This window comes from Talpa occidentalis, unplaced genomic scaffold (genome assembly GCF_014898055.3).
Source record: "Talpa occidentalis isolate TD23 unplaced genomic scaffold, MPIMG_talOcc4v2.1, whole genome shotgun sequence".
In the NCBI taxonomy this organism is placed as follows: domain Eukaryota; kingdom Metazoa; phylum Chordata; class Mammalia; order Eulipotyphla; family Talpidae; genus Talpa; species Talpa occidentalis.
The window spans coordinates 122,117,199-122,135,577 of NW_026555331.1; the positions used below are offsets into that span (position 1 = coordinate 122,117,199).

Genomic DNA, 18,379 nt, shown 5'->3' on the forward strand with positions numbered 1-18,379 from the left:
TCCATATTGTTTCAAGCTGAAAAAATCTTGAAAAAGAGCTAAGTTGGAGGACTTATGTGTTCTGGTTTCATAACCTAAACAAATCTACCATAATCAACACAGCATGATTGGCATAAGAACAGACATACAGATCAATGGAATAGAATTGGAAGTCCAAAATAAGTCCTTATATTTATGGTTAATTGATTGTCAGCAAGAGGTCCAAGATAATTCAATCTTCAATAATCTTTTAACAAACAATGCAAAACTGAAATTTGGGTCCCATTTCACTCTATGAAAAAAAAAGTAGCTCAAAATGGATCAGAGATCTAAACATAGGAGCTACAACTCTGAAACTCTTAGAAGATGACATGGGAATAAATGTTCATGATCTCAGACCAGACAATAATTTCTTAGATAGGACACCAAAAGCATAAGCAATAAAAGAAATAATAAGTAGGATATGATAAGAATTTAAATACTTTTTTGCTTCAAAGGTCACCATCAAGAAAGCAAAACGACAAGCCACAAAATGGGGAAAAATACTTGTAAATCAAATATCTGATAAGGGACTTATATTCAGATCATACAAAGATTTCTTACAACTAAATAGAAAAAAAGAAATAACCTAATTAAAAATCGGGCAAAGAATTGCAAAAACATTTCTCTAGCGATTATCAATATGTGCCAATAAACACATTAAAAAATGTTATTAGTCATTAGGCACATGTAAATCAAAACCACAATGTGATACTGCTTCTCACCTATTAAGTATGGGCTCTAATAAAAAAGGTGGGCAATAACAAATGTTGGCAAGGATGTGGAAAAATTGGAATAGTCACATTATTGGTGGGAGGATAAACTAGTGCAGCTCCTTTGGAAAATAGTTTGGCAGTTTCTCAAAAAATTAAGCATAGAGTTATACATATAATCTAACAATTCAACTCCTACATATGTATACATACCCAAAAGAACTAAAAAATATGTCCACACAAGAACATGTATATAAATGTTCATAAAAGCATAATTCACAATAGCCAAAATGTAAAAATAACCTAAACAGCAACTGATAAATTGTGGTACATTCACACAATAGAATACTATTAAGTCATAAAAAGGAATGAATTACTGATACATGCTACCACATGGATGGACGTTGAAAACATTATGCTAAGTCAAAGAGACTAGATACAAATGGCCACATATTTTATGAGTCCACTTAAATAAAATCTGTAGAAAAGAACAAACCACAGAAAATGAAAACCTAAACAGCAACTGATAAATTGTGGTACATTCACACAATAGAATACTATTAAGTCATAAAAAGGAATGAATTACTGATACATGCTACCACATGGATGGACGTTGAAAACATTATGCTAAGTCAAAGAGACTAGATACAAATGGCCATATTTTATGAGTCCACTTAAATAAAATCTGTAGAAAAGAACAAACCACAGAAAATGAAAGCAGAGTAGAGGTTGCCAGGGGGTGAGAAGAGGTGGGAATGATTGCTTTTGGGGGCAATGAAAATATTCTGGAATTACATATTGGTGTTGGTTACATAATTTTGTGACTATCCCAAAAACATGGAATTACATACTTTTAAGGGATGGATTTTATGATGTGTGAATTATATTTCAATAAAATTATTATTATTAAAGCTATTATTAAGACACATATATTTATGTGAATCACAGGGTCAGTCAAATGTCACAGAGGGGGACTATGTGGGAAGGCATGCTTACTACAAGAGCATCTTTGAAGACCAGTTATCACATGTTCTCAGATTTGTTATACTGACTTATGGGTGAGATAATTGGGAGCAGGGCACTAGATCAATGATTGTATAGGTCTGTATTATGCTTTTTGTAAAGAAATCACATTCTGGTATCTTTTGGGCTTCTTTTTTAGTAACAAAACAAACAGGACCTCTAGGAAATCAGACCAGTTGGAATGATCGAGCATAACTGTAGTTGAGAAGCAATGAAAAAGCAGTAAAGGGCTGATAAATCAGGGTCAGGGGACTTTTCTAGAGTAAATCCACAGGTCTGGCTAGGCAAGTAGCCAAGGATGACCTGACTTTGCAGAAGCTTGAATGGCCTAATTTGTATGAGATTTAGTCAGTTCAGTAGAGTAGAAAGCAATCGTGTAGGAGAGATGGATAGATCCAGGTTCAAATCCTGGCTCTGTCACTACTAACTGTGTGAGGGTCAAATGAGTATTTAATTTTCTTTCTATGAAGTGCCCTCCTAGTTTCTGCCTTCTAAAGTCTCTGCACCATTTTCCCTTTTCCTCTGGAAGTTCCACCATTGTTTTGCTCTAAGCTGGAAACTTTGAGCCTATTCTCTGGCCCCATTCCATGTACACCCCACCCCCAGAGCCTGCCTGCTGGGGTCAGAATATTTTTGTCTCCCACAAATTCACATGTTGGGATCCCAACACCCAATGTGATGGTGTTAGGCGGGGCCTTTGGAAGGTGATTAGGCCATGAGGTGGGACCATCATGAACAGGATTAGATGCCACAGAGTTCACTTGCCCCTTCTGCCATGTGAGAAGTCAGTTATCTGGAAGAGGACTCTCCCCAGAACCTGACCATGTACCATGACCTCAGACTTCCAGCCTTCAGAATTATAAGAAATAAATGCTTGCTGTTTGTAAGTCACCCAGTCTGTGGTATTTTGGGGCCCAATGGACTCAGAAACGGCTTTTCTCATCTCCTTGAAACATTTTGCTGACAGTGCATTAGGGGCCTTCCACTGCTACCCTTCCCTCAGAGATGAAGTTCACTAGGCTTTGCTCCTGCAATTGCCCAAGGTCACCTTAATTTCTAGAAGACGGAGACCCAGTCTCAGGAATCCTGATCCAGTCAGTTCAGCCTTCTTAATGCTCCATACTGGCCTTTGCCCTCGGAGAGCCACCTCCTCCTCTCCAGGAAGCAACAGCATCTGTGGCTGCATGCATTCTTGGCCTCTCATATTCTCAGCTCTAGGAAGAACCCTCTGGGTAGTAAAACAACTTTGTACAAGCTAGAAAAAGGTATTCCCTCTGGGCAGATACAGCCTGCAGGGTATATGGCTCCATTTGACCCCTTGACACTGCCTAGACTTCCCACATAGGTATTCTTCGCAGCTTTATCAGAGAGATACACCTGAGCTGAGGCACCTCTGAAGGGCTAAGGAGTCATCCTAGACAAATCAATTCTCTCCAGGTATTCATCTGATTCAAAAATGGAAGCAAGCATACTTTCATAGCAACATTATCACGATAGCTAAAAGGGCAAACAGCCCCAACATCCACAAGGGATGAATGGATAAGCAAAATGTGCTATACAGTCATGCATGTATAGTAACATTTCTGTCAACAATGGACCACGTATACAATAGTGGTTCCACTGTACAGCCCAGCTGTGTAGTAGGCTATACATCTAGGTCTGTATACTCTATGATGTTGGCACAACAATGAAATCAACTAAGAATGAATTTCTCAGAAAATATCCCTGTCCTTTAGCAATGCATGACTGAGCAATGGAATATTATTCAGGCACAAAAAGGGAATTCTGACACATGCTACAATATGGATGAGTCTTGAGACATTATGCTAAGTGAAATAAGCCAGTCACATAAGCACATATATTGTATGATTTCACTTACCTGAGGTACCTAGTATGGGCAAATCCATTGAGAGAGAAGTAGAGCAGAGGTCACCAGGAACGACGGGAGAGAGGAATGGGGGAATTATTGTTAAATGGGTGCAGAGTTTGTGTAGGATGATGGAAAACTTCTGAAAATGGACAGTGGTGATGACTGCGCAACATGGTGAATTTCTTAGTACCACTGAATTGCACACTTGAAAATGGTTAAAATAGTAAATTTTATGGTATATATTTCTATGTATTTTGTGAGTTTAAAAATTAAATGTACTTGCGATTGTGGGTTTTTTTTTTTAAAAAAGGAACAGCAGCACCTGTCTCTATCTGACTCACTTTGAAAAGATGTGAGGACCACATTTATATCATATCATAAGAATATGTTATATTATAAAGGCTTGACACACAAAGAACACACAACTCAACACCTAATCTCCAGGCACTAACATCTTCACAGGGGCCAACACTTTGGACCTGTGGCAATTGGAGACCCTGTTAGACAAAAGATGCCACATGAATGTAAACACCCCCTTCTTGCGCTTGTTTCCATCATCCACAGACCCCATCCCCATGGGCAGCTGGTTCTTTAGTAAGGCTGCGGCATCAGGCCCATTCTGGGCAGGCATGAACTGCCAGCCTGTTATAAATCCTTCTCCACAAAGCACTGCAGCCTGGTTTTATGGCTGTGCCAAGAAGTCTTTTTCTGACCATCTGTAATCCATTCAAAGGCAACCGACAGGAAATGGCGGCAAGGAAAACCCCTGCAGACGCAACTGGTGGGCCCACCTCTCCTACTGCCCTGGCCGGCAGCAGGAAGTCCGTCTTTCTCGGCCACAGAACATCTGTGGGAGTTCTGAAAGCTGCTGGGCGTCTGTCAGGGGCTAAACGGGCTCAAGACAGATGCTCACAGAATTTGGTAAGAAATGCATGCTGTACTGGGTTTTTAAATTAGCTCTCAAGAAAACTCATTAAAACAACAACAACAACAAACTCCAGACCCTAAGAGGAAAAAAAAACATTATATGAAAACTAACCTCAAAAATGCTTTCTTCTGATTTCTATGGACAATTATACCACAATTTCCAGTAGTTAAAATCCTTCTTATTATGGCTCCTCCTCCAATATGGTCTTGTCAGCTGCTTCTTCCTAATAGTGACAGCTTCATTTTTTGGCACTAAAAACTGAAGCCTTCCAAGCACTGCAGTGGTGACCAGGAGCTGGCCTGTACAGGCTGGCAAGGGCTAAATTTTCAGCAATTTGGTGATCCAATTATTAAAGTATTAAAAATCATATGATATAAACTTTTAATTAAATGTATTATATTTTAAAAATAGGATAAATACTCAAAACTCACCAACTCCCATTTACCTTGCAGCATGTTACTATTTTCTATGCTTTGAGCAGGCGTTTGCAAATTTTTCTAGAGAGGGCCAGGTATTAAATAGTTTTGATTTGAAGTGTCTTTGTCTCAGCCACTCCACTCTGCCACTGTAGTGCAAAAGAGACAGTATGTAAATGAATGAGTTTGGCTGTGTTCCAAAAAAACTTTATTTATAAAAACAGGTGGTAGGCGAGATTTTGCCAGTGGGCCAGGGTTCATTGACTGTTGCTCTTGAAGTTATTTACTTCTACTTTATCTGTATGGTGAAATCCTAGATAATTATGTTCTAGTGCACCTCTCTCTCCAATGCTGAGTTCATTGAAAGCACATTGGCAGCTTGAAATGTGGTAGTGGTCGGGAAATCATCAAATGCTACAAATCAGGGTTTGAGTTACTATTGTTTTTTATTTTCTGGATTTAAGAAAGTGATGGAGAAAATTTTACTAATGAAAATTTAAAAATGCATCCTGTCTATAGCTGTACTGTGAATAGCACACAAAAAAATGAGGACATATTCTCTCATTATTTAAGAACTATTATCCAGTTCCACAAGGAAGTCACTCTTGTCACCAACAATCAAGTGAAGTTCTAATATACATCTTTGTTCCCTTACTTTCATCTTACCGAATAAAATGAAAATATCAACCAATACTTATGTCAGATCAACACTTGTTTGTCGATTTTGATCTTAGATTAGCCAAAGATGCAAGAATTTGGCAGAATATGGGTTTTCCCTGATGGCCTAGGAGTTAAGTCTCAGCATTAACACTACAACAGCCTAAGTTCAATCCCTGACCAGGGAACCCACATATGGCGCAGCAGACCTCTCTTATCTCGCCCACTGCTCCCTTTGGCAGTGTATTTCAGTAAATCCGCCTTCTCTGCTCCCACTCTGACTCTGGTGAATCCTCTCAGTCCCCTGCACCTCTGGCTTACACACCTCAGCTCTTCTAAGCAAAAATAAAATAAATAAAATCTTTAAAAAGAAAAGAATTTGGCAAAAGTCAATAAAAGTATTCTCTGAGAATCAACTGATGATATGAACTTTACAATAAAGAGTATTAAATATTTTACTATTTGTAAATTATATGCTAAAGTCTATCAGTAAAATATAAAATAAACATATATACGCATATGTGCAAATTTATTCAGAGAACAAGTTGTTAAACACTTACTAGCACAACACAGATTATAATAGAAAAGAATTTACAGATTAGTTGGGAAGCAAGACCTAAAAACTGTGTGTGTGTCTGTGTGTGTGTGTGTGTGTGTGTGTGTGTGTGTGTATGAGAGAGAGAGAAAGAGAGAGAAAATAACCTCCCTGCCCAGCAAACTGAACAGAGAAAGCAAAATACACACAACCATTACCAAATAAAATAGAAACCTGTTCTGGAAAACTTCACTTCATAATATACTGAATTGTGTTGGGTACCGAGTAGGTCTACTGGAATAAATTATGAACTATTTTTCTTCAGTATTAATGGCAGATCTAGGGCTCATAAGTCCTTTTTCAAAAGCTACTTTCTAGGGGATCTCACAATCTTCACTGGGCCTTTACTTGTGTCATTGCCTTCCTGTAGAATGCCCCAATATCTGAATCCTAGCCATCTGGGATGAAGCATTCATTCATTCATTCAATATTCAAACATTAACTTCACTCCTGCTATACACCTTTCACTGAGCTCCATATAGAATCAAGAACCAAACAGTTCCTGTCCTTGGGTCAAAGGTCATTTAATAATGTAGACTAAAATCTCTCCCTTCACTAGGTCTCAGGGCATCCAAGTCACATTTCACTCTCTAGGTGGCATGAGGTTTCCAGCCTCCTGAGCTGCAAGATCCTGTAGGATAGAGGTCACAGCTATTTTACTTTTAAAATCTTGCACAGTGCCCAAGCCTATGCCTTCCAAGTCCTGGATGTTCTGTCAATGATGCAGGAAGCACCACTCTGGCTTCATAACCTGCAGAGCATCACACATCCTGGTTTGCAATTTATCTTCAACAGTTCACTGGACCCAGGCTAAATGCTTGGTTCCAGCTGGAAGGTGGGAGGATTATTTTAAGTGTAAGTTGTCTTCTTTATTCCCTAAATTAAAAGAGAGGGTCAAATGAGTGTGTAGCATAATGTTTCTAAATGTTTTTAAACTCAAACTCTCCCAACTAAGATGTGGTCACACTTTACTTTTGAGGTTTGCACTACAAAGCTTGCTCTTATTGATCTAAAATTTCCCATTGATTATGGGATTTCACACAAGCATCTTCTTGAAATGCTAGTGTACCCAGTCCGAGACCTTGCTGCTCCTTAGCTTAACTTGTGGGTGTTCAACTCCTTACTATAATTGGTAATTAGAGGGAAAAACTTTACTCTGCCTTTTTACAAGGAATTTAATAGTTCATTCCCTGTCTATGAGAAAGGCTTCTTTATAGAAGCATGTCAGCTAATAATGTAGATAAGAATGATAGAATTTTAAAAAGACAAGACCATTCTACAAAGAAATAACTGATCCAGGCAAGGATTATCAGTGGATGCCAAGACAATTCCATGAAATTTCCTTGTGGGGAAACAGGGTATTCACTTGGTACCAAAGCATCACCTACAGAATGCCATGCTGACTCCATCTTTGCAATGGAGGAGGTGGTCAACACCTAATAATGGGACACCGTGACATCATATGCCTCCTGATGTGATGCTTCATTAAACATTCAGATTCACCTGAGACACATTATTGTCAAAATATTGGGCCTGAGTTTGAGACACTAGCTATAACTTCCAATATGGCAGGAAAACATGACAGAAAAACAAGGTAATTGACACCATGAGCAAGAAATCAAACAGATCAGAATGTAAAGAATTCTGAACAGCAAGGTTTTATATATGCAGATATAAAAATATCCACATCTATGCATATTATGTACACAGTAAATTCTCACTTAACATTGTGGATAGACTCTTGGAAACAGACTTCAAGTGAAATGATGTACAATGAAACTAATATTATCATAAGCTAAATGATATACATAAGAGTTGATTCCTACAGCAACATTTCTGGTCACAAAAACATCACCAAACTTCTAAATAAACACCCCAAACACTTCTAATATTAAACAATAATTTGTATTCATGTACACATTTTCCACCCTGCTTATTCCAGTTCAGGGTCTCAGGTGGCCAGAGTGTAACCTAGCAGCTTGGGTGCAAGATGGGAACCAAGCCTAGACAGGATGCCGTCCTAGCACAGGACACCTCAAGCACACACACACTCACTCTGACTGGGACAATTCAGACAAGTCAATGAGCCTAAGGTGCACATCCGCCAGGTGCAGGAAGAAACTGGAGTTACCTTGAGAAAACCAGGCAGACATGGGCAGAACATGCAAACTCCACATAGACATTGGCTCTGGATGGAGATTTTTTTTTTCCTTTCTTATCAACATTATAATGAAATAATGAAACTTTATTCAAAGACCTGCTGTACAGACACATACATATGGAGTGGGACACTTTCTGAATTAAAACTAAGAGGAATAACTAATAATAATTATTATTAAAATAAAACTAAAACCAAAGAGAAGTAACTAATAGTAACTAAATGTAATGTATGACTCTTGATAGGACCCTTGTTGTGTGTGTGTGTGTGTGTGTGTATCTTAAAGAGCACCTATGAAAAAAGCAGCTATAAACTTTTTTTGAGGGACAATGGAGGAAATTTAAATATGAACTGGATATCAGGTGCAATTATTTTTCTAACTGTGATACTAGTGTTCTGATTATGTAGGAGAGTGCTTTTATTTTTAGGAGACGTATGCTGAAGTATTTAAAAGCAAATGTCATGCTGTCTGTGACTTATTTCCAAATGGTTCAGCAAAAACACACATACATATTTATATAAGATGAGGCTCTGAGAACCTGAGGAGCTCAAGGTTACACAATCAAGATGTGTCAAAATGATAAATATTTAGAGGTGAAGTGTCATGATACTACAACTTATTTTCAAGTGCTACAGAAATATATATCTCTATAAGAGAGTAAATAAGATAAAATGTGAATTGATTTTGAAATCTAAGTGGTGTGATATGACTGACCATGGTACTATTATTTCAACTTTTTTATACAAGTTAAAAATTTCAACATTAACATTAAGATGGAGGGCAAAAAAGAAACTGAGCTGTAGGGTAGGCATTTCTATAGAATCTGAACTAAAAACTTTAGGATGCCTAAAGGTGTCTATGACTCTGGGCTCAAAACTACAGAACTTTTCCACTGAATTTTCACCACTAAGATAGGGATCTATGGAGGATCCTGAGGCACAACACCCTACGTGAGCTGGCCGTTTTGCATTGTGACCCCAAATATTCACTTGAAAAGAATCAAGAATCTTTCCAGTTCTTAACATCTCAACAACTTTAAAATATAAGGTGATAAATCACAGAAAACCACTGGTAATCTCTAGACTGCTTTTAAAAAATGAAAAGATAAATGTAGAATTCTTCCATGGATATAGTTTCAGTTCTCCAAGATGAAAAGAGTTCTGGTGATTGCTTGCTCAACAATGTAAATGTACTTAACACTACTGACCCATACCTTTAAAACTTTTTAAGATGGTGAATTTTATATTATTTGTATTTTATCACAATTTAAAAAAATGAAAATATAGGTATATCAATACACATGCCTGAGAAACAAATTCAATGCCCAGCTGAACTGTAACACTCCAGAGGTTGAACATTTTTCAACTCTGGAAAGAAAAAGGGAATACAGGAAACACCTCACTTAACCCCCAATTTCTAAAGATTATTGTGCAGTTTTAAAAATATGAAAGATATTAGGTAAAAAGAAAAGGTCTGGAAGACAAAGAAATGGCCCCAAAGGGTAAGATTTAGGGGTCAAAAGTATGGTGGGTACAGCCATCAGTGCAGGGTCCAGAGGAGTCGCCAGTGCCACTGAGAGGTTGGGGAGATCATCCAAGGACAGAGAGATGTGGGCTGGAGTAGGCCCTGCAGAATGAGGCTCAGTTGCATGCAGGGATGGCTAGGAGGAAACAGAGGAGCCTACAGAGGCAAAGATCTGGACAGGGAAAGAACATGGCTTGTCCAGGGACTGTGTAGAGCAAACCACATGTGGAGACTCGAAGGGGCTGAGTCAGTGAGGTCCTGGTATACTGCATTGACTGTGGTCAGGAAGTGATGAAAGGTTTTCACTTAAGGAACAACCTGGTGAAATGTGAATTTGGGGGAGATTAATCTTGAAGTGATATGTAGGGAAGATGAAGATGGGGATACCAATTAAGCAGCTACTATAAAGATCTAGGTGGGTTTATGAGGCAGGTTAGCCTGGAGTAAGGGCTTGGGAAGTGGAAAGAAATGGAGAGGTGTAGAGAATTGCTCTTAAGTGGAGAGAAGGTGGGGAATGAGGGCCTTTCTAAAGATAGGGGATAAGGAAAGATACAAAGAAGGCTGTATGCTTGCACAGGGTCTAGAGGAGTCTGGGGGTATGGTAAGCATCACCATGGGGGGCTGTCTGATGCAATGCAGCAGAGGGGTGAACTGAGAACTGTGTGGAGAAAAGGTCAGGCTGTTAGCAGACATGCCAAAATTACCACACAGAGCAAGGAGTAAATCTAGAGAGCAAAGCCAGGGCTCTGGGGGAGAAGCCAGAAGGAGCAGACAGGATGCGAGGAATTGGCAGAAGAGGCATAAAAGTGGATGTCACCAAACTTTGGTCAAGAAAATATGATTTTCAAAAAGCCTTAGGGCAGATAACTATGGCATATTATTTAACAAATTCCCCAATGATTCCATTTGGGAAGGAAAGAGCCCCCTAATCCAAGACAGGATAATTACATACTTGGGTTTGTATATAATAGGGTGTATCTCTATTTTCAATTGTCTTCTGCTATTAAGTGTTTGGTCTGAGTCTCTGAAAATGGCAAGACTTATCTGAATTCCATGCTCTCTTTGGTCTTGGTGAGGAAGGACACAGTGGTCAAGGGTATAGCTTGAGGGATGAAGCCTCAAGTGTGGGGACACAGTTAACAGGGCTGTCATTGGCAGGCAGACCAAATGGAGGCAACCTCACCCTAAGGTGAACAGGTTCACTTTACCAATGTTTCCCTTTCTGCCAGTCTGGGGCAAATTTTGTGACATGTGAAAGATGGCCCAGCAACATGCTCTTATACCTTACCAGAAGAATCAAGTCACTGATCAAGAGACTATGGAGTACAGGACCTGTCAGAGGTCACCTTAAACTCCACACTGATGAGGTAACCTAGGAGAGAGGATGGCACTGAAGAGGAAGCACATATTAAGGGTTCCCCTGGTCTTTCTTCCATGAAACGAAGGGGAGAGAGGGTGTGTGCCCAAGTGCGTGAGTGAGAGAGCAGTTTCTCCATGACCCACCAGGTGATCACATAAAATATAAGTGCCCCAGCTGAAGACGAGCAGGGGAAATCCAAAGTCAGGAGCCGAATATAACCACATCATCCTGTCCTCTTGTGGGAAATGCAGTGTATGCTTCTTCTCAGTCACTCCAGTCAAAGAATATTCTTTGTCACTGCCCCTAGGAGCCAGTGACAACTAGGGCATCACTGAGGCTGAAGGAGGCAAAGGTCTTTCACACCCACTTAGCAGGCGCATTGCCCATCAAAAGGACATCTCTAACGTGGCGAGTATTGAAAAGCTATCCCTGCTCCATCATCCAAAGGCGAGCGCCCTTCACAAAAACACTAACAATCCAACGCCAAGAGGGAAACTGAAAAGCGGCCTAGACGATGTTCAAAAGGGGAAAAAAGAGAGAGAAAAATCATCACTGTAGATAGATGCCCCTGGAGTTGCTTGGCAACCATCTTTGCTAACACCTTCTCCTAAAAAGGAACAGTTTGAATCAGCTCCTAAGATTTCCCTGAGGCCAGGACTGTGACCACAGAGGCCACAAAGCTAGAGCCTTGCAACGAGAAAGCATTGCATTAAGGGGGAGACCTGGGCCCCTGTCATCAGGCCACTGGTTTACACACTGAGGGAAAGAAATCTTAACCATTCTGTTTACAGAATATGCTCTCCCAGGCAGGTCTAGTACCAGGGGACTGAGACTAGAGTAGTCAGGTGCCCAGGGTGCTAGATTTAGGAGGCCTGGCTCTGCACTGGCAGAAGCCTGTGTGAGCAGTTCTTTAACTATATGTCCTGGATATCCTCTTGCCTCATCTTCATCTTTAGGACAACATCAGGACACTGTTCTTATAAAGCACAGTCTCTGGAATCAGCCAGTCTCTGGGTTCAAATCCCAGCTCTACTATTTCCCAGTTGTAACACTTCCAGTCAATCACTTAATCTCTCTGAGCCTCAGTATCCAAATCTCTTAAAATGGGTGGATAATAGAAGTTGCCTTGTAGGGTGGTCATGAAGGCAAGTGGGGAAGTCCACATTAGTTCTGTGCCTGGCACCTGGTCAATGCCCAGTAAATGATAGCTAGGAGTGTGATATTTAAAAACACATAAGCAGTTCCCCAGAACCCCTTAAACTGGGCCTGTTAAATCTGAATCTCTGGTGTCTGCTTTTAGGGCTTCAAAAGAGATTTTCAAGGCGGGCAGGGCTGAGAGCCACTCCTCTTAACCAAATAAACAGCACCCTGTTCTCAAGGTTCAGTGACCACCAGAACTGCTTGGGAGACTGTTTAAAATGCACCTTGCTGGTCTCTGCTCGGTCCTTCTGATGGCTTGTGACTGCAGCCTAAAAGGCTAAGAACCCAGGATGACCACACTTTGTAAAATGGAAACTGATTCACTCTTGAAAATGAATAGCACACGGTCGTTGATCCCTTTTAATTTTATTCCCAGCATCCTTAAATAATCAGGGACAAAATGTTAAATGAAGATATCTAAGGAACCCCACACACACTCCTAGAGCAGTAAGGATGCCGCCTGTCCTCTGGAAGTGGCAGCTCTGATAAGGCAAAGAAGAGGACCCAAGTGTCTGGTAAAAGTAAAAATCATCATAATGAAAGCTCATATTATTGAGTACCTACTGTGTGCCAGATAGGATCGTGTTTCTTTTCACAACAACCCTGAAAGCGATTATTACTCCTTTTCTGAAAGTGAGAAAATTGAGACTCAGAAAAGTTATTTTATTACACAGCTAGTAAGAGGCCACATCAAGATTTAAATAATGCTCCACATAACTTCCAATGTACTTCTTCTTGTCAAAAAATACAGATAACTTCAAACTTACCACATTTTAAGTAGACAGCTAGGGGCATTTACATACACACTGTTGCACACCCACCTCTACCTTCCATCTCCACAATTTTTAATCTTCCCCCAGCCCCTGGCAAGCACCACTGTAGTGTCTCTCTATGAATTTAACTATTCTCAGAATCTCAAATAAGTGGAATTGTACAGTATTTGCCCTGCAGTGGCCAATACACTCTTAAAAAGAGCCAGACACCACCAAACTGACAGAGCCAAACTGGAACCATGTCTCAAGCATCTTCCAGACCCTGTTTAGTGTCATCAGTTAGGACATCCTGTCTCCTCACTCCACCCTCACTCCAGGGCTCCATTGACCTATTGGTAAAATGGGGCAGGATCACACAACCACCTCTTTTGCCAAAGGGGTCCTTGCACTATTATCGTGACGAGAATCACAATCAGCTTCACAGAACAGGTATGCTGACAGCTGCTCCTCTGTTCAAAATGTCTGTCATCAAGTCATTTTGATCTTCCCCACTATGGTGTCCCTGTGCCACTTTGCCCAGCCCTACAGAGTATTTATTTTGTTGCCTTTTTTTCTTTAAGTCCCTGATCCCTTAAATTTGGCAAATGGAATTGTGTTATGAAACCACAGGTACAAGGATAAAGCATCCACATAAAACCAAAAGCTTTCCCCACAGTGGAACTGTAGCTCCACTTAAAAGCAAGGAGTGCGCCTAGAGGTCTAGTCCCTGAACTCTAAGAATCCTCAGCCTCAGCCACTGGCCGGAGGGATTTCCTGGGCTATCCTCATTAGTTCAAGTGCCTCAGGGTCCAAATTCAGGTCCTTTTGGCTTGAAGTGGCCAATCCAAGCGCTACCACAGGAGAGATTAAGACAGAGCCAGTCAAACAATAGCTGGAAGCCCAACACGGACAGAAGGCTGCACCAAGAATTTCAGGAGAGACGCAGACATTCTGCTTCAACAAATAGGAAAAAGGCCAAGCCTCTCCCTCTCCATCACACTGCTTCTGATGATTACTGCATCCCCGTCAGGCTCCGGGTGGTCAAGCCCTGTGGATTCCCCACGGGACCCCCGTGAGGCGAGACCCAAGCGGGACTCCCAAGAAGCGACTCACAACCTGGGGTGGAGGTGGGGGAGGTGCTGGGTGGATGTCCCCAGGGGGCGTTCTTTTCCCACAGGCGGAACAGGGGCCTGAGGAGATGGTCTCTCAAGGCGCAGCTGTGCGCGGGTCGGGGGTGGGGGCGGTGCGGCCAGCGTGAAGCGGCTGCTCTTACCTTCCAAAGTGCTTGGCCGTGGGCTCTGTGGTGCAGGGTGGGTGCTTCCGCCTCACCCCCGGGTTCTGGATTCTCTGAGTGGTGACTTGTCCGAGAAAAGTTAGCTGTTCTTCACGTGAGGGGGGGGGCGAAGTCTGGTTACTCCGCCATCTTGGTGACGTCACTCCCACTGCTGCCACTAAATGCTCAGTTCCCGGATGAGAACACAGGCCCACCTCAGAACATGGGATCCTTGGATAAAAGGGATTTGACTAGGACAGGGTCCTGCTGTGTCTGCGACTAGCATATGTTTACTTCTGAGGGATATCGTCAATAAAATAAAGTGTCGTGAAATGTATGAAAGGTTAGATCAAGGGCTAGAAACACCACCCACATAGAAAGCCATGCAAAAAAAGAATCTGCCCAACTTTTCTAAAACAATTTTAAAGCTAAGACATATGGGTGAGAGTGAACGTGGCCTCACAGTCCTAAAATATGCCCTAGATTACTTGGCACACAGGTCAGAGGCCCTCAAGAATCAGACCTCCCATTTCCCCATCCTTACCAGGGAAATGCAGAAACCAGTCGCTTTGCTCTTCATCATGTGCATCCCCATTTCAGATAAATCCCATGGGTAATCAAACTGCACAGAATGCCAGTTGCATTTCCAGCCTGACTTTAAATATAAACTGAAATCCTTAATGCTTCACCGTGGTGCACTGACATCAGGGGCCACCGTAAAATAAATGCCATCATTATCAGAATTGGCGCCTTGGGGTCTTCTCTATCCATTGTGAAGGCGGGCTGGGCCACCCAGGATTAGAACCTGATTCTCACTATTGTTACCACTGACTACAGAATGGAACCGAAGGCTTGGAGCAGTCATCTTGGAAATCTTCAGGGAGAAATCTTTGCGGGGCCAGTGTCTTCTATCCCTTTAGGTCCTCCTAAACGTAAATTCATACCAGGGAATAGTCACAGCTCCATCTATGCCTGATGAGTGTCCAGTAAGACTGACTCATCTGGAATGAAGCCTGGGACATGTAGAGAGTAGCAGAATCTTTCTGTGAACATCCAGCCTCACTTTATACAAGTGGTTCTCTATTGAGGTGATTTTGCCTCCCAGAGAACATTTGGCAATGTCTGGAGACATTTTTGGTTGTTTCAAATTGGAAGAGTGGAAGGTGCTGCTGGAATGTCGCGAAGGAAGCCAGGGCTGCTGCTATAACACCCTACAATGCACAGGATAGTCCCTTACGACTAAGAAGTATCAGAAGTGTCAGTAGTGCCACTGCTGAGAAACTTTATACTACCCTCTGTTTTGCTATCTTCACGTTAGCAACAGCTTTTTCAGTTTCTAGAACATTCTATAATCACTGACATTTGGGTCTTCTCACACATTGTTTCCTCTGTTCTACCCCACCCAGACCTGCACATAGATAACTGCTATTCATCCTCCAGGTTTTAAGTTAAATGAAATTTCTGCATGGAGTTATTCACTGAGCTCCTAACCTAAGCTAGGTTCCCAGCCATGTCTTCCAACAGCACCTCAACTTCCCTTTGCAGAGCATTCATCAGACTTGCCATGACTTACTAAATCCCCACTTTCACTGCTAGGATGGCAGTGTCCTGAAGCACAGTCTGTGTTTTTTCACTGCTTTATGGCCAGACCTAGCCCAGCGCAGGCACCCTGTGAGAGCTGACTTAGTCTCAAATGCATGTTGGAAGCCAAGAAAGTAGGAAGCGGTATTAAAAACTAAGCAAGACATCTAGAAGTGTAAATTATCATTCTTCTATGCAGGCCTCAAAAGAGAATATGACAGTACCCTATAAGTGGATATGGACCAGTTTCTAAGATAAATGGAAATGGCAAGATTCTAGGCAATATTTACAATGTATTATCATCCACCTAGGGAAAGTGAGAAGGAGAAAAACTATGTAACTACTTGAAAGCACACAGAATATCTCTGTATTATACACAAAGGCAAGGGTGGGAAAGAGACTTTCTTTTCACTATATACCTTTTTGAATTTTATATGGGATTTTTTTTAAAAGAAGCATTTAAATGAGTGTGAGTATGTGTGTATAATCATCCACATCTTCTAGAGATTAAAAAAAAAGCCATTCTCTTGGAAAGACCTGCAATGAGAAGCTAGCACCCTGTCACTGTGCTTTGTAGGCAGTGTCACATGTAGTATTTCATGTGCCCACCTGCGTAACCTCCCATGGAGGTTACCAGAACCACATTTCCCCTACATAAGAACCCAAGCACATGGAAATACTTATATGTGCAAACAGATAATCATCTTAGCAGCTTTATATTTTCAAACCTAGGTGGTTTTGAAAATGACCTCTCAGTTCTGCTGTCTTGATCATGGTGTTCCTTCTTCTCCATCAATTAGATGCAACAGCAAAGCTTACTGTCCCCAAACTCTTTCTCTTTTCCATCTTTCCTCTCTACCTCCTTTAAGCTACTCTCTCTCTCTCTCCTCTATCCTTTTCTCCCAAATGCTGGGCAAGGGAAGAGAAATGATAATGAAATGCCAAAGTGAACAATTATTGTCTCTTGTTAGCAAAAGGGGAGGAAGATAGGCCTAATGGAGAAAGAAGTTGAAATTAATGGTGAAAATGAAGTTTATCTGTGTAATCTGTGCACCGGGTGTCTTCACATCTCCCATTAACATAGATAACGGAGTTGCCTGTATAATGATAAAGGGAAGCCGTCCGCAGCTTCCCATAAATCTCCACCACTTGTCGCTGGCGTTCCTGGCTTGGTTTCTAAGAACACTTCATTCTTGTCATGTCAGCTGCCACCTTTTTCTCCAATTTGCTCCCATCCAACCATAATGCAGAATTCCTAAACCTGAGCTGAACATGTTCCCATGTTCCCTGCTTCCTCCTGTGTTTCAACCCAATTATACCAGCATCTCAAAAGAATGGCAAACTCATAGTCATAGCAAGATCCCAGGCAGTTTTCAAATTGGAAGCATTCCGCAAGTTTACCTCCATCATATGAAAGAATCTGGGACAATGAAACACAGACACATGCCTGAAGTAACTAGTGTAACTAGGCTCCCAAAAGACCCAAACAAGGACCTTCTTTTTTTATAGTAATCAGGTAAAATCACTTATCAATTATTTGTAAAATTTTTTTTAGACCTTTTGGTACCCAGAAAGAACACTGTAAATCCTTCTTAGACATAAGCCTGAAACTAAGTATTTTTTCCAGATCTTCATAAAACTTACCAATGACCATGCATTAGCTATACTCCATTAGAAATATAGATATCATAGAAATTATTTTTGAAAATCATTAATATTATAAAATTATTTACTCTAAAAATGAAATTTCTAATACAGTTTATCTTTGCTGTTCATCAATGATTAGTTTAAAATCCTGGGTCAATTATAATAATAAAGTTTTCTATAAGCAGCTTAATTAATATCAGGGATGATGATAATCACACTTTTTTAAAAAAAGAACAAAGGCAAACATTTATTAAGCATTTAATGTGCTAAGCCCTTTTGTATTATTTCACAAACAAATCTGTTATCTCCATTTTTATATAGTTAAGGATACTTTTGAGTTATATGAACTCATCTCCTTATTTATGAATTAACTTCTTGAAAGGGTTGAGGGGGGCAATTAGAAAAGGGGAAGTCTTTCTGATTCACAGAGCTTGTCCCCCTAATAGCTTGGAAAAAGCCTTCAGTTAAACTACAAAGCAAATTATTTTAAAAGGTTAGCTAGATGAATGGCCTTCCTTGGAATTTTCTATCATAAATGCATTTTATATCTCAGACTAAACTAAAAAGGTTTCTAAGAAACCACCCCCATCCCACCTCCTCTTGGGTAATCTCAGTGACTGCTCCAAGCTGACTGATGTTAACTCACCCTGCACCATGGGAAAT

The 18,379-nt window shown here is 40.8% G+C and overlaps 1 protein-coding gene across 12 annotated transcripts in view; it reads right to left on the reverse strand.

Moving 5' to 3' along the window:
* ATXN7L1 (ataxin 7 like 1) overlaps window positions 1–18,379 on the reverse strand; it is a 235,310-nt gene that overhangs the window by 212,523 nt on the left and 4,408 nt on the right. The window contains exon 2 of one of the 12 annotated variants that reach the window (XM_054692546.1): window positions 14,489–14,719. The exons of the other annotated variants lie outside the window; for them this stretch is intronic. The gene's annotated coding sequence lies outside the window, so the exon portion shown is untranslated. The remainder of the gene's footprint in view (window positions 1–14,488; window positions 14,720–18,379) is intronic. 12 annotated transcript variants of the gene reach the window in all.